The 26,381-nt window shown below is 40.6% G+C and overlaps 1 long non-coding RNA gene across 1 annotated transcript in view; it reads left to right on the top strand.

The window, feature by feature from the left end:
* Positions 1–26,381, top strand: part of LOC105747345 (uncharacterized) — a 185,092-nt gene that overhangs the window by 96,836 nt on the left and 61,875 nt on the right. Inside the window, exon 3 of the long non-coding RNA XR_009180240.2 lies at positions 25,762–25,931. This is a non-coding gene — a long non-coding RNA (uncharacterized lncRNA). The remainder of the gene's footprint in view (positions 1–25,761; positions 25,932–26,381) is intronic.

The raw sequence follows: 26,381 nt of genomic DNA, 5'->3' as shown, positions 1-26,381 counted from the left end.
AGAGTTGCAATTCCTACTCTCTGGTTCTTTGGACTAACCCAGGTCAGCAGCCCCCTCTTGATCGAGAGGTGGAGTGGACATCACCATCCCAGGGTCCACAGAATGGAGGAATAAAATATGGATTAGAGTGGACTTATTGATATTCCAGTATGAAAGTATTGTGACTAGTATAAAAGAAATTGTAGCATTGAGGTGGAGAAAGTGACCACAGTAGTTGCTGAGAGCAGGGAGAGGGAAGAAGAGATGTGATGTGGGGGCATTTTTGGGACTTTGAGTTGTCCTAAATGATATTGCAGGGTCAGATGCTGGACTTTATATATCCTGCCATAACCCGCTGAATGTACTTGGGGAGAGTGTGAACCTACAGGATAAACTATTATCTATGTGGTGAAGTAGTGCTCCAAAATGTGTTCACCAAGTGTGATAAGTGTGCCACAATGATGGAGGAGGTTGTTGGTGTGGGAGGACTGGGGTGGGGGAGGTGGGGGGTATACAGGAACCTCATATTTTTTAATGTAACATTTTTTTGGTGATGTATATATCTTCAAAAAAATACAATTTATAAAAATGATGGGGTGGGGGGTGGGGGGTGGGGAGTGGGGTATATGGGAATTTCTTATGTTTTTTAATGTAACATTCTTTGTGATCTATTAACTTTAATAAAAAAAAGTGTAAAAAAAATAATGACCATTCTGTATGGTGTAAGATGATATCTCATGGTAGTTTTGGTCTCCATTTCCCTAATAGCTAGTGATGTTGAACATCTTTTCAAGTGTCTTTTGGCCATTTTTATTTCCACTTTGTAGAAATGTCTATTCAATTCTTTTGCCCATTTTTAAAATTGGGTTGCTTGTCATTTTGTCATTGAGTTGTGTGATCTCTTTATATAAGATGAAGCCTGTCCCTTATCAGATTTATAGTTTATGAAGATTTTTTTTTCCCATTGAGTTGGTTATCTTTTCACCTCTTTAACAAAATTCTTTGAAATACAAAAGCATTAAATTTCGAGGCAGTCCTCACAGTAAATTTCACCTCAAGTAGCAGGGCTCCTGTAGGCTCTGGAGACATCCAGACAGTATAGGCAGGGCTGATAGCTCAGGAGTTTGGTGCACTGGCAGTAGGTCCTACTTTGGAATTTGTGACAGAGTTGGATTCGGTTGTGGTTTCCCTACACATGGCTCTTTTGCCCCTTCTATTTGAACCTATAGTTAGTACTAGAGTGGATAGGTATATGTCAAGAGACTTAAATCTTTTGGCTTTCTGTGTGCCAGTTGGGCCCTGATTCTCAACAGTGTTGCAACACTTACTCTCCGGTTCACTGGACTCACCCAGGACAACTGACAAGGAGATGATGATGGACAACGACCATCCCACGGAACAGAGAGAGTCTGCAACTGCAAGCAGGATGGTCCCATCCAGCTGCCTGATTGGATCTGGGCCCCCTCACTATTAGAGGTGCAGTGGGCATTACCATCCCAGAGTTCTCAGGATTGGAGAATGGACAATGGACCAGAGAAGAATTGCTGTTATTGTACTATGGACTTATTGTGAGTCTAGCAATTGAAGAACTGTTATCATTGATGTGGAGACTGGCCACTGGACGTTCTGAGGGGAGGGAGAGGGAAAAATAGGTGTAATATGGGACATTTTCAGGACTCGAGAATTGTCCTGAATGACACTGCAATGGCAGATACAGGCCATTATATATCTTGTCATAACTTACAAAATTGTGAGGGAGAGTGTGTAAACTACAATGTAAACCATAACCCACACTTAGTGGCAATGCTCCAAACTGTGTTCATCAATTGTAACAAATGTACCACACAAATGAAGGATGTTGTTAATATAGGAAAATGTGCAAGGGGTAAGGAGTGGGGCATAAGGGAATCCCCCATATTTTTTAGCATTTATTTTATCTCAGTATCTTAAAAAAAACTAGTAGGGAAGTGGGTGTGGTGCAATCAGTTGGGCACCCACCTACCAAAGGGAGGTACTGTGTTTCGTTCCTGGTGCCTCTTAAGCAAGATAGCGGGCTGGCATGGTGGATGCAAGATGATGCAATGAGGAAACACAATGAGATTCACAACAAGTGGGGAGCAGAAGTGGCTCAAGTAATTGGGCACCTCCCTTCCACACGGGAGGTCCTGGGTTCAGTTGCCAGTGCCTCCTAAAAAGAAGAAGCAAAGACAGCAAGTGCAAACAATGAGATGAGGGGGAGATTGTAACTAGATAAAATAAATCATTAAAAACCACAAAATTGTTCAGGCTGTCCCATTTATCTATTTGTTTTCTTTTATTGCTTGTGTTTTCAGTGTATGATCCAAGAAACCAACACCAGCCACAAGATCTTGAAGATGTTTCCCTACATTTTTTTCTAGGAATTTTATGGTTCTAGTTTTTATATTTAGGTCCTTGATCCATTTTGAATTAATTTTTATATAAGGTGTGAGGTAGAGGTCCTCTTTTTTTCTTTTAGAAAAGGATATCCAGTTTTCCAAGCACCATTTGTTGAAAAGGCTCTTCTGACCCAGCTGAGTGGATTTGACAGCCTTGTCAAAAATCACCTGAGCATAGATGTAAGGGTCATTTCCAAACTCTCAATTTAATTCTACTGGTCAGTCTATCTTTATGCCAGTAACAGTGTGTTTTTTACCCCTATAGCTAGATAATACACTTTAAATTCTGGAATTGAGAGGCCTCCAATGTTGTTCTTTTTAAAGATATTTTTGAAAAAAACAAAACAAAACAAAACAAGATATTTTTGGCTATTTGGGGACACTTACCCTTCCAGATAAATTTGATAATTGGCTTTTCCCATTCTACAAAGAAGGATACTGGAGTTTTTTTATTGGGATTGTATTAAATCTAGATCAGTTTGGGTAGAATTGACGTCTTAATGATATTTAGTCTTTTGACTCATTAACAAAGAATATCCTTCCATTTATTTAGATCATCTTTGGTTTTGGGTTTTTTGAGCAATGTTTTATAATTTCTGAATACAGGTCCTTTATGTCCTTGATTAAATTTATTCCAAAGTATTTCATTAGTTTAGTTGCTATTATAAATGGAGTTTTTTCTGACTTCTTCCTCAGATTGCTCATTGGTACTGTATAGAAATGCTTTCAATTTTTGTGCATTAATCTTGTATCCTGCCACTTTGCTTAAATCATCTATAAGTTCTTATAGTTTTGTTTTTGACTTTTTGGAGTTTTTGGAGTTTTCTAGGTGTAGGATCTTATCATCAGTGAATAATGAATGATTTACATCTTCCTTTCCTATTTGGGTGACTTTTATTTCTTTTTCTTGACTAATTGCTCTAGCTAAAACTTCTAGCATCATAAAATAAGTGGATAGAATGGGCATGCTTGTTTTATTCCCAGTTTCAGTTGGAAAGCTTTCAGTTTTTCTCCATTTTTGAGTACAATGTTACTGTGGATTTTTCTTATATGCTCTTTATCATATTGAGAAAGTTTCCTTCTATTCCTATCTTTCAGAGTGTTTTTATCATAAGAGGATATTGTATTTTGTCAAATGCCTTTTCTGCATCTGTCAAAATAATCATGTGATTTCTCTTCTTCAATTTATTAATGTGTGTATTACACTGATTGATTTTCTTATGTTGAACCATCCTTGCATGCCTGGTGTAAAGCCCACTGATCATGATGCATACTTTTAAAAAATATGTTTTTTGATTTGGTTAGCAAGTATTTCATTAAGGATATTTGCATCTCTATTAATTAAATAAATTAGTCTGTAATTTTCTTTTTTTCATAATATCTTTATTTGCCTTTGGTATCAGTGTGTTAGCTTCATAGAATGATTTTGGTAGTGTTCCTTCCTGCTCAATTATTTTGAAGAATTTTGCAAGATTGGTATTAAATGATTCATAGAATTCACCTGTGAAGCCATCTGGTCCTTGACCATTTGGAGAAAGACCTAGATCAGAACGGGGAAATATTTAATGCAATAAGAGATTGCTAAGAGATTTTAAAGTGAGTCGAGAGGCCATTCCAGAGGTTACGCTTACACACATCTCAGGAGAATCTTACTGTCTGCAACAGTAAACAGTACCTCAAGTAGGGGTGCTCCTGGGGGCTCTAGAGACATCTAGACACTATAGGCAATGCAGACAACCCCAGGATATCAGTATCCCATCAGTGGGCTTACCTTGGAATATATGATAACCAATCTCCCCCAGTGAGATTCATTTGTAATTTTCCTACATATGGTTCTTCTGTCCCATTTATTTGAACCTAAAATTAGCACTATACCCATTAAATGAATGTCTCAGAGACTTAATCTTCTGGCTGTTCATGTACCAGGTGAGCTCTGAATCTCAGCAGAACTGCAGCCAACATCTGCTCTCCAGTTAATCAGACTCACCCAGGATAACTAACAAAAGGATGATGATGGACAACACCCATTCCAAGAAGCAGAGAGTATCTGCAACTGCAAGCAAGACAGTTCCACCCATCTGTCCCATAGGATCCAAATGCATCATTAGTTGGTGCTTGGTATTAATCCCTTGGTGCCAGGAAGGCTTAATCCTGGGAGCCATGTCCCACATCAGGGAGAAGGCAGTGAATTTATATGCTTAGAGAATTTATATGGCTTAGAGAGAGTCCACATTCAAGCAACAAGGAGGCCCTCAGGTGATAACCCTTAGGCAATATATATTACTAGGCCAAGTTTCAATTTCAAAAGACAAGATTCATAAGTACAAGCGTCAGTATTAAGGCCTGGTGCATTGGTCTGCCTCCTTTGATAGATACTGCCCATATACTCCAAAGATTCTCACCTCTCTTTGAGACAATGTAGCAGGACTTACATATTTCAGAGTAGGTCTATTCAGATTTATTCTCTTTTGGGTACTTTGTCCTTCTTGAATATTGATATATAGGTCTTTCATAAGGTTTGGAAAATTTTCAGACAATATTTCCTCAAATATTCTTTCTACTCCTTTTTCATTCTCTTCTCCTTCTGGGACACCTATAATAAGTATATTTGCGTGTTTCATGTTGTCATTCAATTCCCTGAGACCTGTATAATTTTTTGCATTCTTTTCTGTCAATTCTCCTATCTTTTCAAGTTCAAATGTTTTGTCTTCAAATTCATTTATTCATTCTTCTAACATTTAAAATCTGCTTTTTATATTTAAATCTCATCCCTTTTGTATTTCATTCCTATAAGCTCTGTTCCTTTTTTTTTGTTGTTGTTGCATGCTTTCAATTTGTTCTTTATGCTCAGACAGTGTCATCTTAATATCCTTGATTCATTTAGTCAAATTTTCCTTCATCTCCTTAAGTTGATTAAGGAGGTTTGTGTGAACATCATTTATTAGTTATCTTAGATCCTGTGTCTCATCTGTATTCTTGGTTTGTTCCTTTGGCTGAGCCATATCGTCCTCTTTTTTTTTTTTTTTAAGTACCGGGGGCTGGTGATTGAACTTGGGACCTAGTATGTGGGTAGCTGGTGTTCAATCACTGAGCCATGTGGGCTTCACCAAGTTGGTTTTATCATTTGTTTTGCTTGTCGTTGCTTTTTTTTGGTTTATTTTTCCAGAAGGCACTGGGAACCAAACCAGGGACCTCCCATGTGGGGGGCAGGTGCTCAAATGCTTGAGTCGCATCTGTTCCCATCTTCCTCTTTCTTAGTATGGGTTTGTTGATACTTAGGCATCTGCTTGTTGGTGATTTTGCTCCATTGATCGATTTTTCTCTTTTGCCTAGTGGTTTTCCTTTGCAGCTCTTCTTTGATTTTTAGTTTAATTTTTTTCCCAAAACTTAAATATTTTCCTGTTTAAGTACTTTTTTAATAAGTAATCTTAAAGAACTTTTAACATGTATTTTTCATATAAAAATAAGATGTTATTATTATTCAAGCATTTAGTTTGTGACTGAGAAAAGAGAGAAAATCTTTTCTTAGTGATAAATCAATGAGGAATCAAGTGAATGACACATTTTCGTATAGCATATATAGCTACAAACTTACCAATCCCATTTATTTTTCCTGAGCACACTGAAAGTCTTCATTTTCTCTCTCTCTCTCTCTTTTTTTTTTTTTTTTGCAGTTAGTTAGGGGGATGTGGCAGGGTTCTGGCCAAAAAATTAGATCAGAAGGATATAATCCACTTCTAGAGGAGAAAGTGGCCATGGTGGCTGCTGGGTGTGGGGAATGGGAGGAAGAGATGAGATGTGGAGGCATTTTTGGGACTTGGAGTTGTCCTGGGTGATGCTGCAGGGATAGTTACCGGACATTGTATGTCCTCCCATGGTCCACTGGGTGGAACGTGGGAGAGTGTGGGCTATGATGTGGACCACTGACCACGAGGTGCAGCGGTGCTCAGAGATGTATTCACCAAATGCAATGACTGTCTCATGATGATGGATGAGATTGTTGCTATGGGGGGAAGAGTGGGGTGAGGGGGGTGGGTGGTATATGGGGACCTCATATTTTTTTAATGTAATATTAAAAAAATAAAGACAAAACAAAAAAAAAGAATACAAAAAAAAACTTAAACAATATTCCAGTTTTCACTTTCTCTTCCACAGTGAACTCAGAGGCCATTAGTTTAAAATTCCAGAATCACCAGATGGAAGGAGTCTGGGTTCTTGACTTGGAAGAGAACCTCCAAGGAGAGCTGCTAGACTTGCATTAGTGATATGAGTGAAAATTAACCCAATGTGTTAAAATCACTGGAATTGCTGTTTATCAACCAGTATTTATTGTGCTAATACAGAAATTGATACCAGGAATGGGGTATTGACATAACCAAGCCATATTCCTTGACTATTGTACTATCCTAAATGCATACCATTGGTTTAATAGTTTAGCAGCAGGCAGAAAGGAAGCATACCAGAGACTGAAAAGACAGAGATTCACATTATAGAGGGGGGAATAATTTGGTATAACTATTGCCTTCTATTATACTTAAAAAGTAGTTCATATGCCCAGTGAGTTTATGTCTTTAGGGGAAAAGGTTAGAAAACAGAAATATAATAATATGGTTGGCTAATACTAGATATGTTTATAAAGTATGACAAGAAAGAGATGAGCTCAGGAAAGAATTCACTAGTTTACAAATAGAAATAGAATAGAATACAGAAAAATCTAGAAATTTAGGTCTTTTGGGGTTGGCAAAGTGAATTTGTTTCAGAATCAAAACCAAAAAATACTAAAAAAGGGGGAGGCTTTTTTTGTTCTCTATTGAATGAAGCAATCTGAGGCAAAAATAACATCAGGAGGGTGGCCCTTCATAGCCTTAATGTATTTAGGTAGTTGTGTGAAGAGAGAGAGAAATGCATAGATCTGAAGAGGCAAAGACAAAAAAGACAGATTTGATTACAATGTCTAGAAAATAATTTTGGGTGTGGTTATGGTGCAGTGGATTGAATGGAAGCAAATAGATGGTACGCCTTCTAAGTTTTTTTATGAGAATTGAATTGCCAAATAAACCTGGGCCTGGATTCAAAAAGCCTCTTTTTGTTTAAGACTTAAAACACTTCTTGGGCTCCCAACCCATTGCAGATTAAGCAGAAGTCACGTGTCTGAGTGTTCTACGATGAAGGAAATTGTGCTCCCACTTCAGATACGGTCAGGGAGAGTAACAAGTAAGGAAGTTCTCCCCAAAGCCCAATTCACGCCCACTCACAATGCTCAGAGTGTTTGGGAATCCCAATGCTACATGATAGGGATTTTGGCATGCCGAGGATCATTTATTTTTCCTTTTTGTTAAATGGGATTATTATTGTACTTAACCTCTCCTTTTCTCAGTATGATATATGGACTGTGATGGTGGGGAAGTAGGGTGCAGACGGCTTATTTTTTCAAAAAGTGGCACTAAATCTGGACTGAGGGAGAAGACAAGGCATCACCTAGATATTCTGGACATTGATCTGGAGGTGGTAACTGGATAGGCCTCTGGGCTGTCTCCATTGGGGAAGGGTTAATGTGCTCTATCAATGGCAGGTGTCCAGAGGGCAGACTATGGCAAGAAAACTTTCAGGGTTTACCATTTTTGAGTCTCTCTTTGGACATGCAGGAAGATTACATCTCCTAACCTGCCCTGGAGTTAGATGGGCAATGTGATCCTGAGATCTGGCCAATGGAATGTGAGCAGAAACGACGAGTGGAACTTCTAGACCACATAGTGTATTGAACTCTGGTGTGTGTTCTCCACATTTTCTCTTACCTGAACAGCTGCCACCAAAGGACTCCCAGATGGAAGAGCCACACAGGAGAAGCTCAGATCTCAGAGTCACCACATAACGGAGGGGAACCCAGGGGAACTGTCCAAACCACACCAGATGTTCATGAGCAAGTAAAGCTTTGTATTGGGCTATAATCCTAGTGTTTGGAAGTTGCATTTTGAAGCACCTTGCCTTGGTTACCTTAACTATTATTCTAAATTGAAAACCAGTTTTAAAAGTTGCAAAATCTCTTTATTTCTCCTTAAAAGAGGGGAATCATCCCCTCCTCTTCCTCCTCACTATCATTTTCAACACACTTGGTTTCAAAAACAATTTTGAATATTTATAATGTATCAGGTGCAGTGGTAGGTATTGTAATGCAAAAAGGAATAAGATACTCATACTGGTCTTGTACATAATCTAGTGGAAGAAACATGTAGATGAACAATGAAATAAAGAATCATCTCTTAGGTATGATATTTTGTATATGACCCAGTTAACTGTGTGTTTGGAGGAGGGGATGGGCAGTTACCTCACAAATGTGGCCACATATGTATCCAGTTTTAAAGGATAAATGAGGTTTTCCTGGCAAACAGGTCTGGTGGAAGACATTCCAAATACAGGAAACAATAAAGGTACGCAGATAAGAAATTCAGGAAAGTGAGATTGATCTGTGTGATAGTTTGAAGTTTTGTGAATCTCAGAAAAAATCATGTTCTTTGACCTAATCCATTCCTGCGGGTGTGGGGCTTCCTGATTGCATTTGATTCAATTAAAGGATTTTGGATTAGATTAGATTGCTTTAGGGCCTTTGATTGGTCTATACCAGTGAGGTGTGACCCAGGTTGGATCTCTAGCCTCTTGTTGAGGTCTTATGTAAAGTGAGAACTGGGAGCAGAAACACACAGAGAAAGAAAATCACCATTTTGACCCTGCTATGTGATGGGGGATTACCTGCAGTCACAAAAAGACAAGGAAGCCCTGAAAGACTGAGGCTGGAGGCTGGAATCAGTAGAGCAGAGAGGCACAGAAAGAGACCCCTGAGAAGCTAGAAGCACAGAGCAGCTCAAGGCTGAAGAATTGAGCCCTGTCATGTGCTTGACTGTCCACAGCTGTGCTTGGGAAGAAAGCAGCCTGGAGGAGAAGGTGGAGACCCGGATGGAGGGCCACCATTTTGCCTCACCACACGGCAGGAGTATAGGACCCAGCAGCCAACATTTGACGAGAAAGCATCTCTGATGATGCCTCGATTTGGACATTTTCACAGTCTCAGAACTCTAAGTTTTTATTTTAATAAATAAAGCCTCATTATAAAAGCTAACCCATTTCTGGTATTTTGCATCAGCAGCCTTAGCAAACTTGGTATACTTTGTATGGTTGGCGATGAAGAATATATTTTTCATTCCTATCATTCTCATCAACTTCATCATATCATCCAAATGATGTATTAATCTTCACACAGAGTGACCATATGGATTTGATCCATGTTCTCCAGAGAATATCAGTCCAAGGGAGTATGAGTATTAAGTTAAGCACTGACCTGGTGGCTTAAGCTCTGTAATTCATTTGCTGTATAATATTGGCCAGGGAACTTGTCTTTATTTCATTAGAACCATTATACTAAAGGTACAACTCATATTTATATTTTCTGCCTTATAGAATGGTTGTGCAAATCCAGTAAGTTCAACATGTCAAATCTGATTTTAAAAGAATATAAACACCAAAACATAAATTTTTATTTTTTAAAAGGAGGGATTGAGTGGTATGAACCTGAGTCAGAGCAGTTTGTATGCCATAACACTGAAGGACAAATTTTGCCTCTTTCTGGTGGCAGTTGACTGTCTTCCTCAAACAGATCTACCTGTGGGCTGGGGTATACCTGGTGAGAAAATCACTCTTGGTGGGGAAGGGGAGTCACACTGAGACCGAGCTGCTCATGGGACAGGCTGGACCAGCTGAGGATTGCTTACTCAGTGTGTGCATGAGAGCAGTGCAGCGAGAGCAAAAATCTGGATCAAAGTTTAAGAAGGAACTGACTATTTTAGCCAGAGAATGGCTGGTTTGGAGACAGGAGGGTAGGCAGAACTGTAAAAGGGAAAACAAATCAGCAGGTCTGAAGCCAAGAAGATGAGGAACAAGTCAGGATGTAGAATCAGTAGTCCAAAATGAGAGTTTCAAATACTCAAGACACTGATGGTCCACCTCTCACCGTGGTCCCTTTCTATGGCCTGGGTATATGGCTGTATAGCACATTTTCACTCTTAAGAGGTCTAAGCTGTAAAAAGAGAGATGACCCTCAGTCCTTTAACTGAACGTCATTGACCAGGTCTAGAGACCTAAGAGTGCCAAGTGAAATAAATACTTGGTCACTTGTTTTCTGCTGCCTGCCTTCCTCCACACTCATAGGGTGGACCCACTCCACAGCCTCAGCACAGCGATGACTCTCCAGTGAACAGTGGCCCCCAGGGAGGGCAGCAGCAGGCGTGAGAGTGCCGTTGACTTCTGTAGTTGAAAATATGTCCCTGGAATACCCTGTTTTCTCTTGGTGATCCTTTGTAGAGCTGTGATTCATGGCTTTCTATAAAACCTGCTTAAAGCTATTTAGATTTTCTTAATACATAACCTTGCAAGAGCACAAGCCCTGCCTAGTCAGCTACTATGTAAAGTAGTTCATCCATGTCTTTGATATCCTAAACCTGCCTCATTAAAGCATGAATGCTCTGGTATTTGAGATCTGCTAACAATTTCATTTTCATCTATTGAGATCTTAAAGAGTGTTACTGAGGTATAGCGCTTTATCTCTGTAATCCAGGCCTACACGACATTACCTAACAAAAAGTCACCAGTGACGTGATTGGGAAGCTTAGGCCAAACAACACCCAGCTTACAGTCTTGGATGACATTGTAGCCCATCCAACCCATCGATAAATCCTTGAGGCTTTAGCTCTGACCTCCTACTTCCCCCCAATTTACATGCCCTCTCCTTTAGGAGAAGGATGGTGGAATTACTTTGCATTAGAATTAATGGTATAAAGAGCTACCTTCTCATCTGAGTATTGCTAATTCATCTCCGTCCCTGGTCATTTGCTACCTATTCGAAACACGGTGACAGCCTGCATCTCATTACCATTGCAGCAGGTCCAACTCCTAAGAATAACCTTCTATGGAGGATGAAATGTACACCAGTGGCATCTAATGCCAGGGCATAAACATTCATGTTTTTAGTAGCATATACTGGTTAGCCCAACCTTAAGCGTACTGTATGTACTTTTAATAATCTCCATAAAAGCCTGATTTCCAATCCCTAGGCTCAAGCTGACAGTGTAAATAAAATCACCCAAATCCACAGGGTAAGAGAAATGAAAATGACAAGGATTAAAATTTGGTCAAACCTCTTTCTTTTTAAAAATTCTGCTTCCCTTCCAATTGGATCACGACCCTCTGTGTGCTCAGCTTAAGACCAGACGGTATGCTTTCACTTTTATTCATCACTCCTGCAGGCTTACAGTATTTAGTGAGAGTCTGTAAAGAATGTGTGCTGGGTGGAGAGTTAATACCATAATCCCCCATCGTTGGGGTCAAATGATGAATAGAGCAGAAGAATTAGAAAACATGTTACATACAATGGTATGAAAAAATGCATCAGCATGCTGTTCTGTGAACACCAGCAATCATCACTGGCAAGTAATGGCCATGAGCTAATAGAGTGTATAAAGAGATGTGTACTTGAAGTCTAATATGCATGCTGAAGCTTGAATGCAAGACTTGTGCACAAATCTAAATACACATACGCTCTGTGAGGTGTGTCCCACTATTATTAACTGTTTTTTCCCAAGTGCCTTCTTGGATTCAATTCCTAAGTAATGCATTTAGCCACTAAATTGTTTTGCAGAGTTGAACCTTGAGTATCTCTTTTCACTCTTCAGCAGTAGGTGTGAATATTGTTCTCCAAGTGCTGTAATATATCTGTCTCTGGGGACTTCTCTTAACCAACCAGTAGAAATCTGTGGCACTGCAAACAAAAACGATTGAACAGCCACCTTCCATTGTATCTTGGAAAAGTCAATCAGATTCCCCTGAAGTAAGATTACAAGCAAATAAATAACTTTGTATGAAAGTTCTGAAAAGGAAAGTGGGTATGTGTGTGTACAGGAAACTGCTTTACTATAAAGTGACAATATGGATTTATTTTAAGCAATATTCTTTAAAGTAGTGGCTACTAAAGAGCATACATTTTAATATTTGTACTTATTTTTAATTTTTGCAGAGTAAAATTCACTCTTTGTGTGCAGAGTTCTACAGTTTTGACAATGCATAGACTTGTGGAAGCACCACCACAATCTAGATGCAGAACAGTTCCATAACCTGAAACGATCCCTTGTGCCGTCCCTTTATAGTCAAATCCTCCATCCCCAACCACTGAAAATCACTGATCAGTCTTCATCCCTATAAGTTTTGCCTTTTCTAGAATGTCATATAAACGGGATCATATGGCATTTCCCCTTTATATCTGTATTCTTTCATTCTGCAAATGAATTTGAGATTAATCTATGTAGTTTGGTACCAATAATAATTCTTTCAACTTTATTGCCTAGTAATATTTCATTTTTATAATTTTTAATGGCATTTCAAAATCTTTTCCCCATCATTTATTGAAATATAATTTACCTACAATAAATGCACCCATACTGAGTGTGCAGTTTGATGAATCTTGACAGAGGTATATATACTTGACAGATGGGTATATAATGATCACCACAATGAAAATTTGGAACATTTTCATCACTGTCCAAAAAGTTCTTTTGCACCCCTTCCCAATGAATCCCCAACCCTATCCCTGGCCCCGCAACCACTGATCTGTTTTAATACTATATATTAGACTCTAGAGTGTCATATAAATGTAATCACATAGTGTACTCTTTTTTGGTTTCTTTTACTCACCATAATATTTTTTGAGATTAATCATGCTGTTATGTGTAGTAGATAATTCCTTTTTATTACTAGATAGTATTCCATTGAATGAATTTACTGAAATTTGTTTACCCACAAGAGCCTTTACTATATTACCTTCAGATAAAGTCTGTGGGGTGTACTCTCATCATAGCAAATTTAAAAATGGAACTTGATATATGGTGATATAGCCACATCAAGGGGATTTCATGACATCATCCTAAGACCTCCTATATATGCTTATACACAGGTATGTCGTGCACAATGATTAGAGTGATTACCCAGAATCATATGACATATATATGGGTTACACATAAATTAGACTTAAAAATATTTAAAAAAAATTATAGCAAACATTGAAACAAAAAGGGCTTCCAGAGTGACACTGAATTAAATATTAAAAACAATATCTGCAAATTTTATTTGAACCAGGTCATATATATATATACTTTCAAATACATAAATAATAATGTGTTAAACTAGAGAAATCCACTTTCCCTGGCCAAAAAGACTTACTCGTTGCTCAGAAGGTTCAGTGAGTGCAGGAGCCATATCCTTATACTCTATTGCATAAGCATAAACAATGGGGCTTATTAAATATATGTTGACTTGAATATTAACCCAAAGGACTGAGTAATGAGTATTATTTAAAATTGAAAAAGCTGATGACAATAGTGTCTTGGGATGTGACAATTACAACATCTCTGTGTTGTAATTGTGGCTTAAAGATAACCAAGGAAAAGAGGTAAGGTAATCAGAAAGAGGAAAAAAGATTGTGTTAGTGTGCCTAAGTGTGCGTTTATATCACAAATCAGCAAGCCCACTAGACTAATGGTAGAAATTGGCTTATTTTTTTTTATTTTATTTTATTCATTTTGTAAAAATATTACATTAAAAAAATATGAGGTCCCATTCAACCCCACCACCCCCACCCCACCACTCCCCCCCCCAGCAACACTCACTCCCATCATCATGATACATCCATTGCATTTGGTAAGTACATCTCTGGGAATCTCTGCACCTCATGGTCAATGGTCTACATCATAGCCCATACTCTCCCATGTTCCATCTAGTGGGCCCTGGGAGGATTTACAGTGTCCGGTGATTGGCCCTGAAGCACCATCCAGGGCAACTCCAAGTCCCAAAAGCGCCTCCACATCTCATCTCTTCCTCCCATTCCCCATACCCATCAGCCACCATGGCCACTTTTCCCACACCAATGCCACCTTTTCTCTGTGGACCTTGGATTGGTTGTGTCCATTGCACCTCTATGTCAAGAGGAGGCTCAGATTCCACATGGGTACTGGATGCAATCCTCCTGCTTTCAGTTGTAGGCACTCTAGGCTCCATGGTGTGGTGGTTGTCCTTCTTCAACTCCATCTTAGCTGAGTGGGGTAAGTCCAATAAATCAGAGTGTAGGAGCTGAAGTCTGTTGAGGCTCAGGGCCTGGCTATCATATTGTCAGTCCAGAGATTCAAATCCCCTAAATATATCTTAAACCCCAACACCTACTACAATTCCAGTAAAGTAGCATGAAAGTCTTGTGAAAAGAGATCCCATCTGAGTCCAGAAGGGCCATCTGACATGGCAGTGAACCCCATCTGCCATGACCATAGAACCCGTGGGTCTCTTTAGCCCTCAAAAGAACCAATACCTGGGGTTGTATCTACTTTATCTGTCTCTTAGACTCTGCTCAGTTGTGCGTAAGGGAAATCCTTCTGACAACCTCCAGATTCTTTTTTAGAGACTTGTAGCCATATAAACTCATTTCTCCTTTCCATTTCCCCCTTACATTAGGTCAAACAGCATTTTAAAGTCATGTTATTATATGTAGACAGGGATATTCTGTTGATCCGCATTGAACCTTTAATTCAAGGTCATTTTCTAGTTGCATCATCAGTTGGTACTTGGTGGTGATCCCTCGGTGCCAGGGAGGCTCATCCCTGGGTGTCATGTCCCACGCTGGGGGGAAGGCATTGCATTTACATGCTGAGTTTGGCTTTGAGACTGGCCACATTTGAGTAACATGAAGGCTGTCAGGAGGAAATTCCTAGGCACAGTGCTGCTCTAGGCCTTGTTCTTATTTCAAGTGTATAGGCTCACAAGCATAGTCATTAGTATCATGGTCTCACCATTGGACCCTCATTCCTTCCTGGTCCTTACCGTTGCACCTGGGGGACTGCCGCTGCTCCCCTAGGGACCACGCCTGGCCAGGAACCCAGTACCCCCCCAGCTGTAGTTTTTAATTGTTGCCACTATGAGTATATCCAAACATTACCATGCACCCTGGACATATGCCCTGTATAGCTCCCTGTCAGCCATATATCACCTGTCAATAGTATCCTATACCAGTATTCCTCCACTGCCATTGTTGAACCACTCTGTGATCCAAAACTTCCTGAAAAGTGAAGCCCAATATAATGTCAGGATCCCTTACTAGTAAAATGGAATATGGCGATGGGTTTAAAGGTTAGATATAGAATACGTGTTGATTTGGAAAAATTCTACATCCTATCTTTTTCTTTTCTTTTTTCCTAATTATTGAACTTCTCTTCACAAGAGCCCTAGACCACAGTAATTCGTATATACAATATACAGTACTCCCACATATCTACCATAAAACCTTTTCCCTTCCACAGCGATATTCTTATAACTTATTCATATCATATTTACTTAAACTGATGTACAGACTCTGAGACAATAGCTTTCAAACAAGGTGACATCTGTGCTTACATTGTGGTCCATACTTTAGGATATACAGTTTTCTAAATTTTTAGTTATCCTATGTTTTACATTATGGTTTACATTATTAGTCTGTCGTCCCCTATATGTTTATGGTGTAATATTACATGTTTTATATCCATCCTTGTGTACTCTCGCGAAACTCCTCTCTTACCCCACATTTACCTTATTATTGTTGAACTTGACCAACACTATATATGCCTGTGACTAAATGATTGAATGTTTTTAATAACTATTAGAAAATTATTAATTAAGGCTTTAGAGTTGAATTTGAGAAGGATGATCATTTGTTGACTTAAACAGGACACCAGACTTTCATGTGAAAATACCGAGTGAGGCTGGTTTCTAATTAGGACATATAAGAGGCATTATGTGTAATTCAACACCTCTCTTTCTATAGGGCATATTGACCAAATTACTAAAGAGCTCTTAGTTCAAGCAAATAAATCATTGTTGTTTGAAAGAGACATATTAAGTTGCCCTTAATTTTAAACATTATTTTATCTGCATTTCTATTAGCTTAAGTTCAGCCTCTCAGTCTTCTTTACTGGTTACTCCTCCTCTATCTGATATTCCTTTTCTCATGCTTTACCTGTGTTCATGGAGAAATCATTTATATCCATAATTAGTTATGGACTCTCAATCCACACTTTCAACCCAGAATTCCCTCATGAATTCCCTCCAGCTTCCTGCTTGACATCTCTCCCTGCATGTCCCACAAACAACCTAATCTTAAATTGTCCAAAGCAGGACTTAATAGCTATCAAACCCAATGGTTCTTCCTCTGCAAAGCTTTCCATATACTTCTATTAGCTCTGTGATATCCTATTTGAGTAAAGAAATGAGTGTCAGTCTTCCCCTAGAGTCTGGAATGTGCCTGGCAAATGGTAGGCATATAGAAATATCTGCGGGAGGAATGAGTACCCGTATCATTCATACACATATAAATAATTCCACCCCAAATTATGTTTATTAATGGTTTTTAAAATGAATGAGTGGTACTGATATACCTATAGACAGAATCATTTATTCGTTTATGCAGCAGGGAAAAAAATAATGAGCACATTTGTTTCAGTTTTCTTCTTACTATAATTTCTCGTTGAATTCATATTCTTTTTACTCAACACTATAAGATAAGCACTTTTGCATGTCTTAAAAAGTCCCGAATATGTTTTCAGTGATTGAATAATATGGCCTCTGAGAGAAGTCCTTCCTGGTTTACATGAGCAGTTCAATGGGAAATGGCATGACAACCTCACTGTAGAACTTTCTCCCAGTCAGCAGTCTGTGCCTTACACCAGGGGTTCTCTAAGTGTGGTTTCTGGACCAGCAGCAGCATCTAGGGACTTGTTAAAAATACAAATTCTCCCTCCATCCCCACCCAAGCAGTCTGTTCTCTAACCACCCTCCAGATGATTCCACTGCTTGCGAAAGTTTGAGATCCACCCTCCTACACTCTGGAGCGAAAGGCCCACCTTCTGTATGGCATCTTCCTGAACTAGCTCTCCCTTCCACCCACTCTCATTGTTCAACCAGGTCCCTCATCAATTCCAATAATATTCATATTGAAAAAAGTCTTCTGTATTTGAAAATGTATCTGTAGAACAGGGCCCTGTTTCTTGTTTTGCATGAAATACAACTATGGTTTAAGGCATTGGTTATTAATATTAGCTTCAGAAACAGAAATTTCAATGGAAAAGCTATTTATACGTGTGTATGTGTGTGTGATTCAGATGAGAAGGAATTGCTATGGTTGAATGTGGCTGAAGTGGGTCAGGTGGGGGAGCACAGTCTGCCCTCTCAACTCAGCTTCCTCTGCCTAATCTTTTCTCCATAACACCTCCAAGGATCAGAATTTCAACACCCCTAGAGAGACCTAGGCTGGGGATTGGGAGACCTGGGCTCTAGTGTGCTTCTTTGGGCAGTTCATTTAGCACTTCTAGATCATATTTTCCTTTTCTAAAAATCATATAGGTAATCTATAAATTCTCTTCCAGTTGGAAGTTTTGTTTTCTTTTACATTGTTTAGCTGTGAAGAGAAAGAGATATGGACTATCTTGAAAGTTCTCCCTTCCTTGGAGACACAAGAAATAGCTGTTGGCTTTGCTATTTGTTAATCCCATGTCTTCTTCTTTATTACTGACTTAGAGGCATTAATGAATAAACAGTGCTAGACTGCCACCATCGTGAGTGCAAATAAAGAGAAGGAAAGCTTGCGTGAGAGTCACAGACACACTGAACAATTTTCAACTCCGCATTTGCTTGGAAATGTGGGCTGATGATGTGGGGATGTGTAAAGGGTTTAGAGCGTTACAAAGCATGGGTGCAGTGGCCTCCTCAGCCTCCCCTCCCTCCTCTCCCCTCCTCCCACTCCTCTCCCTCCTGCCTTTCCTCCTCGTTCCTGCTCTTTCTCCTCCTTTGCAGCCTCCTCCTCTTCCTTCCCTTCCCTTCTCTTTCCTCCTCCTTCTGTACTCCCATGACCAAAATTGGCCAGGGGTAATGATGTGTTGGATGCCACCTAGTAGTCAGGGACGTTACTTTCACCCTCACTCTCACAGGCACCTCTGTTTTTCTTTCTTCTCTTTCTTCCTTGCCCTTCTGCTCTTTCTGGCTTCCTCCTCTTTCTCCTTAAGTTCCCCTGGTCCTGCCTGAGATATTTTCTTGGGGACAACCCAAGCCCAGCTAGGAACTGTCAGAGTTGAAGTGGGAGATGAGTCCAGGTCGGAACAGTGCTGCCCTGTCCCTCACGCGACAACAGGGCTTGAGAATGTGGTGGCAGAGCAATAGCAATGGGCAGCCTGAGAAGGCCGGGTGGGCTGTGGGCTCATCCTCTTGCTGCTTCACTCAACAGAAAATCTCCAGTGAAGCTGTCTAGAAAGAAAACCCTTCTGGCCTCAGCTCAGCAAATGGTAAATGGCTGATTCTCTGAGATTCAGGGACTTTGCTCCATCAATCATTCCCTAGTTTGTCAGAGGTTTTGACAGACATACCAGACACACTTTAATTAAATTTGTGTACCAAAAAAGGGGGGCTGATAGGGAAAGCATAATGATAGAAATCTACATTAGAGATTACATTTTACATTAGACTGCACTGCTTGCGTACACGTAATTATTTTTTAATTGGGATTTAAAAATGGAATCTATACATCTGGTTTTGTTTGCTTTTATCATATGGAAAATTAAAGTGCTACATGGCTTGGTTTGGGCAATTGGTGACCTTATCCATCCCTTTCCCTCTCTCTCTTGTATTTTTAGCTTCCCCCAAGCTTTGATCTTTTTTCCTTCAGCTTATAAATGGGTACAGATTTTACCATCTTAAAAGCAGAACGAAATAAAAAATAGTTTGTTGTTGATCCACTTTACCTTTTCTCTCTATAGTCTAGGGAATTGAAAAAAGAGTTAACACTTGGGGTCTACAATTACTGCCCTTACTTTCTAGCTCACAATTTCTTAAAATTCTCCATCTTCCGCCATTCCCTGAGTGCCCAACTCCCATTCTATTGAAACTGCTCTTGCTGAGCCACCAATTTAAGATCCCATGGCAACTTTTCATTTTCTCACTTGACCTTCAAGAAAACTACTTCCACCTGAAGTCTCTCCCTTCCTTCAGAAGCCGTGACCCCACTCTCTCCTAGTTCTCCTCGTAGCTCATGAATTCATTCTCAGTCTTTCCCTGTCCCTCAAACATTTGTGCTCCCTACACTTCTGTCTTTTGCTTCTTGCTTCCTATGCTCTCTTCTTCTCCTTGTTGAAACTATCCACGTCCGGATGTTCAGCCGTGACATACTTGCTGATATTTTCCTTCAGCCCAGATCTCCCTCTCGTGGGCTCCAGACATACTTACTTTGGAATGTCTCCTTTTCATAGGTACCTCAAAAGTAAGATCGTGAGCAAATAAAATTCTTAAACCCTGCTCCTTTTATTATAGTTCCTGTCTTGCTGAATAGCAGCACCCTGCCTCCAGCCACCCAAGTGAGAAACAGATTTGTTCTAGACTCGACTACCCCTAAATTCAATCAAGTCCTCCCCAAAATACCTTTTACCTTTCTCTCTAATATTTCAACCAACTGTCATCATTACTTCCTCTGTTTTGGCTCGGGTTGTAATTACTTTTCATTTGGGTGGTTGGCCTTTGGGCTCCCTATCTTCAGTCTCCTGCATCTCCAAGTCATCTTCAATTTGCTCTCCAGAATGATCTCTCTAGAACTGCATTATCCAATATAGTAACCACTAACCACAAATGGCTATTTAAATTTAAATGAATTAAAATTGGATAAGATGAAAAATTCAGTTTCTTAGTGACCTGAACCACATTTCAAGTACTCAATAGCCCATGCGGCTAGTAGTTATATGCTGAGCAGTGCTGACAGTGAACATTTCCATCATTGTGCAAAGTTCTATTCAACGATGCTGCTCTAGAACATAATCACATCACATCCCTGTTGGCTTTCCTGATGATTTCCTATGCATTTCAGATAGAACTACAAATCATTTGCTTGGCATGTAACATCCTGCCCTTCTGTCCACTCTCTTTTTTCAATAACCATTCCCCTGCTTCCTCCAGAAGGAACACAGCGTCACCTGCACCTTGTAATTCATTACAGCACAAATAGGAAACTAATATACTCACTCTGCCATCTTGCCACCAATATGTCTATGCCACATATCACCTGACGGAGGTTTAGCTCATACCTGCTTTGTGCCAGACCTAACGTGAAGGATTAGGAATACAAGAGTGAGTGAGACGCAGCATTGTCATTGGACAGAAGGATAAGGCAGGAGTCCAAGAAACTTGGAATTGTAAAGGTAGTCAAGGGCCATCCTCTGTAGGACCCCTTAAAAGTCATTTTATCTAGAGTTGGGGCTGTATTCTGTAGATAATGAGGTCCCATTGGAAGTCTCTGCATTAGTTCATGATCAGATCTATGTCCGATTTAGCTTGGAAATGGATAGATGCTGGAGGCACGGGGACGCAACAGGCTGTTGCAATTTTCTGGGTGAGAAAATGATGGGGACAGAACCATGGAAGAGCAATAAGGAAGGAGATCTTGTAACATTTGGGTGATATTTCAGAGGCAGAACTGATAAGATTTTGTGATCAATTAGATACTGTGTGCAAGAGAGCAGAATCCAAGATGACTCTGAGAACGGATGACTCTAAGCTCAGTGCCTGGCACACAGTGGATAAGAAACGATTGTCTTGAATTGAATTGTGTGGCAAGAAGACAATGGAGTAGATCATCAGTGGGAGGGAAGGATGATGCCAATGAATATGAATAGTGGAGGAAAATAAATAAAAGAATAAGTGTGTGCGTGTGTGCGCGCGCAGGGTGCTGGCAAAAGAGGATGTGAAAAATGTGCCCTGTTACTCCGTGTGATTTTTCCTGCTCAATTTAAGATTTTGCTCTTTAAGCTAGAACCATGTTCAGTGAGAGAAGTTAGAAAGCAGTGTAGCTATTAATACCTTGAAGGAGTCATATTTTTCTCAATGCCAAGTTTAACAATTGTTTTGATCTACAATGGTTTTATGCAGGGAGGGAGAACAAGTAATTTGGGTTGCTTCATAGTGCATGTGTTGTGTCATTCTGGCAGGAGGGCAGCGCCTCTGTTCTCCCCCCACCCCCCGCCCCTGTCACCATCAGAGAGCCTGGTGGCTAAGCCTGGAGGAGAATGTGCCTGGTGCTGCATGGAGTGATGCAGAAGCCCCTTGCTCAAGAGCCCTGTGGGGGCACAGGTGGGGAACGCGCACGATATTGAAAGGGCACTCATTCTCTCTCTCCTCCAAGTGGCATCCTGCTTCCACCCACTATTGGGGGAATATGCACAATCACCTATTAAATGCCCCACAGGCCCTGTTTCCCACCAACGTTGCTCTTATGCATGGTGACTGTGGTCCTAGTAGAGCAAAACAGGGTCCATAGGGGATGGACAAGACTTTTCTTGGATTTTTTTGTTTCCGTAGAACATTGTTCTGAAGGCCATTAACCGTGATTCTGTTGACTGGGGAAGGGGAAAAGGTCTTGGGATTTAATTATGGGCATATGTTGGAAATACTGAGGGTTCAGTACCGCAACACATAATAAATATTGCAATAAATCAAGTCACACAGATTTTTGCATTTCCCACTGCATGTTGAAGTTGTATCAGTACTCTACTGTAGTCTATTACGTGTGCAATGGCATTATGTCTAAAATGTATATACCTTAATTTAAAAATACGACTGAAAAATGCTAACCATCATCTTGCTGCTTCACCTTGCACTTTTATATTATGGAGATGGCTTCTTCCTTTAAACCTCATGAACCAACTTCTGCTAGCTTCAAACTTTCCTTCTGCAACTTGCCTCTCCCAGCCTTCATAAAAATGAAGAGGTAGGGCCTGGCTCTGCCTTAGGCTTTGGCTTAAGGGAATGATGTGGCTGCTTTGATCTTCTGTCTAGATCACTAAGTCTTTCTCCGTATCAGCAATGAGGCCGTTTCACTTTCTTATCATTCATGTGCTCACTGGAGCAGCACTTTTAATTTCCTTCAAGAACTTTTCCTTTGCCTTCACAACCTGGCTAACTGTTTGGCACAGGAGACTGAGCTTTCAGCCTATCAGCTTTCAGCATGCCTTCCTCACTAAGCTTAAGGTGAGAGATGTGTGATTCTTCCTTTCACTTGAACACTTAGGGTCTATTACAGGGTTATTAGACACTGAACCCCTCAGCCTGCAGGGACCCTAAGGCCAGAGAACTTTAGCAGAGACCAGTCTCTTCCAAACCTCCTCCAAAGCCTACCTAAAAGAGAGTGATGTGATGAGGACTCTCTCGTGAAAAGTTTAGGAAACAGCCAAGTGCAAGAATGAAGGCTATGGGAAACCAGACGAGTCCCACAAAGACCTTGTTTGGATGTTTGCCGAATGATGGCCCTGTGCTTGCCTTCTAGTGGCCACATTAGAAGTGATGCAAGTCTGAATTCCCTGGCTTAATATGATTTCCCTAAATAATTCTCCATAGAGCTTTAATGTTTCTCTACCCTGTGGCCCCAGGGGCCTATTAAATTGGCCGGGAAAATTTTATAATAAAGAAAAATTCACCTGAAAGAATGTCACCTAGGTAAGCAATTACCCTCGAAGGGGAAGTGCTGAGTCAATTTAGAACCTGTCTCAGGCAGGCATTCCCCCTTCCTGAGGTGAGGGCTGTTTAGATGTTTCCCAAGAAGTAAGTGAGAAAACATCCTCCTCTTTTATATTACTTGTCCTTTAAGGGATAACCAACATACTTTGGAATCTTCCCAGACATTCTTCCTCCTAATTCTTTTAATGGCACATTATGAGTTCGTCTCAGAAAGAAATGCCTTTATTCTGCTTTCCCTTTGTTCACCCTATGGTAGTGTCAGGCAGTGTACACCCAGGTAGAGAGGTTCAAGGACCCTGGAGGAACGGCAGGAAACCCTGCTTCCTGGGCTCGCTGTCTAGCTGGGCCATCCGTCACGGCCTTGCGCAGGCCACTTGACCTGGGCCACAGTCGGACTCAGCTCTTAAATGTAGAACCGCTGGTTGTGTAGGGTGATGGACGTTGACACCAGACAGGGAAGAAGCCCAGCAATTACCAAGAGCTGTTCTTACAAGTAGCTCCTCCCTGAACACCCCCAGCTCACCTGAGAAGAGGAAGTTTCTCAGTTCTCTGGGGAGAGAGTTTTCCCTTGTGTTCGCATCCAAAGCAGATTCGGGCTCCAGAAGCAAAGTTACACGGGTGCCTCCAGGCTCATCAGCGTTGGCTCTGACAGCAAAGCCACGACTGTTGAGGATTTTCACCTCAGAAACAAGGCAGACTGTTTGTCTTCCTGTTGCTTGGTGGTAGGCTGAGCAGGGAGCAGGATGCCAAAGGGTCTTTGTGTTTATCACCTCTTGTTTTCTGTGATAACTTTATGTAGTCTTTCCCAGCTATGAATTCACACAGATCAGAGCAAGGACTCTGCTTCTCCTCTTCTCCTCCTTTATAACAGCAAAAAGATTCTCCTGAGACTGGAAACGTTTGTTTTCTCAGCCCACTAACTCCAACTACAGTACATTTCCTCCTTATCATGACTGTTTAGTCTGTAATTATTCCAGTCTACTAACTCCCACAGAGATTGGGGTTAAATTGCATAAATCACTGATTTTGGGATCCTTCGTTATCATTAATAAACCCAGGGCATGGGAGTCCCTGGAGGTCCATCTCCTCAAATTTGATGCATCTTTATGTTCACAACCCAGCGAAGGAAAAGGAAACTGCTGACAAGGACGCTGGTTTGAAGATCAGAAGTTTCATTTAAATCCATTGTGATGGCAGGTTCTATTTATTCTCTTGCCCTAAAATGGCTAATAACTGTAATAAGGTAATTTGGCTAAGTTGTAAGAATGGCATCTGAAAGATGAAACAAATTTCTAGTCAGGCGCAAACCACCAGTTCTCAATGGCCCAGACCACACATCTCAAACTATCTTGATGTTCGACTCCACAGGGAATTGAAGGAAATCAACCTAAAAGACAGGTGCTAGAAACATCTCAACCCCCCAAATTTTCACTTAATCACATACCAGAGCTATGTGAATAGCTAATGAGCATTAGCAACTGGCGGCTAAGTGGAGGGTAGGGGGAGACTTACTGAGTAAACTCCAAGCTCAGCTAGATAGCACGATGGCTTGTGGCCTATATGTATTTGTAGGGCAGGAAATGCAGTTAATCAGACGCACCCATGTATAAGGCCTGAAGGGAACAGCCCCGCTATACAGCTGTACAATAACAGTCTTCATCCTCAGCTAGCAAAGATACAAAAATTGCACCAGAGTCCTGGATACACAGAGAACAAGAAGATTAAGAGCTGCACATCTATGCTTAAACTATAGAATTATTTGCCCTGCAGGAGTTATGCAGTTCTCTTCATTACCTTAAGTAAATCCATGCATTAGAAGCCTAGTTACTGTGGATAGGATGATATGTGATTCAGCCACTGAGGCTGGGCTGTCGCTTGCCTTTGGGCTGGTAATCCATGGGAGGATGACGCTGGCCTCCAGGGCCCCTGCAGGGTTCCCTGGAAGTCATTTACATGTGCTCTTCAGAAGTGCCCGGCTCTCACCAGCCCTGAGGGATGTCGCAGATGGCAAATAGGGAAGACTTGCTGAACCCCAGCACCTGGTCAAGGGGTTCCTCGTAGGGAAGGAAAGCCAAAGCTCTTTTATTAGAGTCAGCTCCACAGAAGTCCAGGACGCTTCTTTCCCTCTGCTCAGGAACAATTACTGTGAAGTTCCCAGATTTTGAAAACATTCAGAATCCAAGAATAGCTGTCTCAGTATGAGGAATTTATTAACACAGATTTACATATTTGAAGCTATTCAATAAGAAAAGATTCTCTGGGGGAAAGCAAAAGCAAATTTCAATGGGAAGGAAAGGGGGTGGATGGCTAAATAATTATTTCCCATTCCCTAACCCAAGCTTTTTATACTTTGGGTCTATTGATAACAACTGGTTAAAAAATAAGGGAGAAGAGAGCCTTAAATAAATGGTAAAGTTAACAGAAACACAGGGACAGAGTCTTCTCTCAAATGCACAGCTTGCTGCTCCACATATAGTATCTTAAAAAATCTTTACTGCCTTCAAAGATACAGCCCTTGGCACTGCGCGCCATGCCTCCAAGTTTAGAATGTGGACCTCCGTATTTATGTTCCCCAGATGGCAGAATTTATAAATGCTCCATGGGGTGCTATTGAAATTAATAATTTAATTCATTTCAGTAATTGTGCCGTGATTGCTAGTCATTATGGCAATAGCAGTTAGCAGTGTCTCTCAGTACTGGGATGTTGCTGAAGGGTAATATCAGGGAGAGTAATTCCTCTGTCATCCTCTTTCAAATGCAGGCAATCCCTTCTGAATGGGGAATAGCCAAAAGTTCCTGGAATGAAAATGAAGGCACTGTCAACCTAGTTAAATGAAGATGGCTTCACTTCATGTGATTTCAAAAGTTTGAAATCAGTCCTCTCAGGAACACCGGAATGGTTTATGATTGTTTAGCTAGGAGAAGGAAAAGGTAAGAAGAGACCCAGTGACTTCTCCAAATACACAAATCTTTCACTCTATGTTTGTGAACAATCTGCATCCAAATAATTGAGAATTAAATGCACTTTTATTTGATATTCCCACTTGTCTGCTTATTGAGAGAATATACTGGCAACTGGACTAAGTGACTTTTAAAGTCCTTTCCAGCTTGGAGATTCTCAGAGATTCCCTGATTCTATGTGGGGAGGGAGAGAGGGTGGGACTCTGTATTTCCTCAAGGGAAGTACTTGCCTCTCTCAGCCTAATGATCTGGAAATCGAAATATGCAAGAGGGAAAATTATTGGGCACTGGCACATCTCAGTGTGGCCAACATAAGCGAGCCCACTGGAATTGCTAACCCAAGAGGCTATAACTGTTTTGGATTTATAAAGTGCCTTTTCTTCTTTGAGACGCCTAAGCCCTTTTCCGTGTTTCCCTCAT

Source organism: Dasypus novemcinctus, chromosome 13 (genome assembly GCF_030445035.2).
Source record: "Dasypus novemcinctus isolate mDasNov1 chromosome 13, mDasNov1.1.hap2, whole genome shotgun sequence".
In the NCBI taxonomy this organism is placed as follows: domain Eukaryota; kingdom Metazoa; phylum Chordata; class Mammalia; order Cingulata; family Dasypodidae; genus Dasypus; species Dasypus novemcinctus.
The sequence above is the reverse complement of the archived record's forward strand: the minus strand, read 5'-3'. Positions and strand labels throughout refer to the sequence as shown.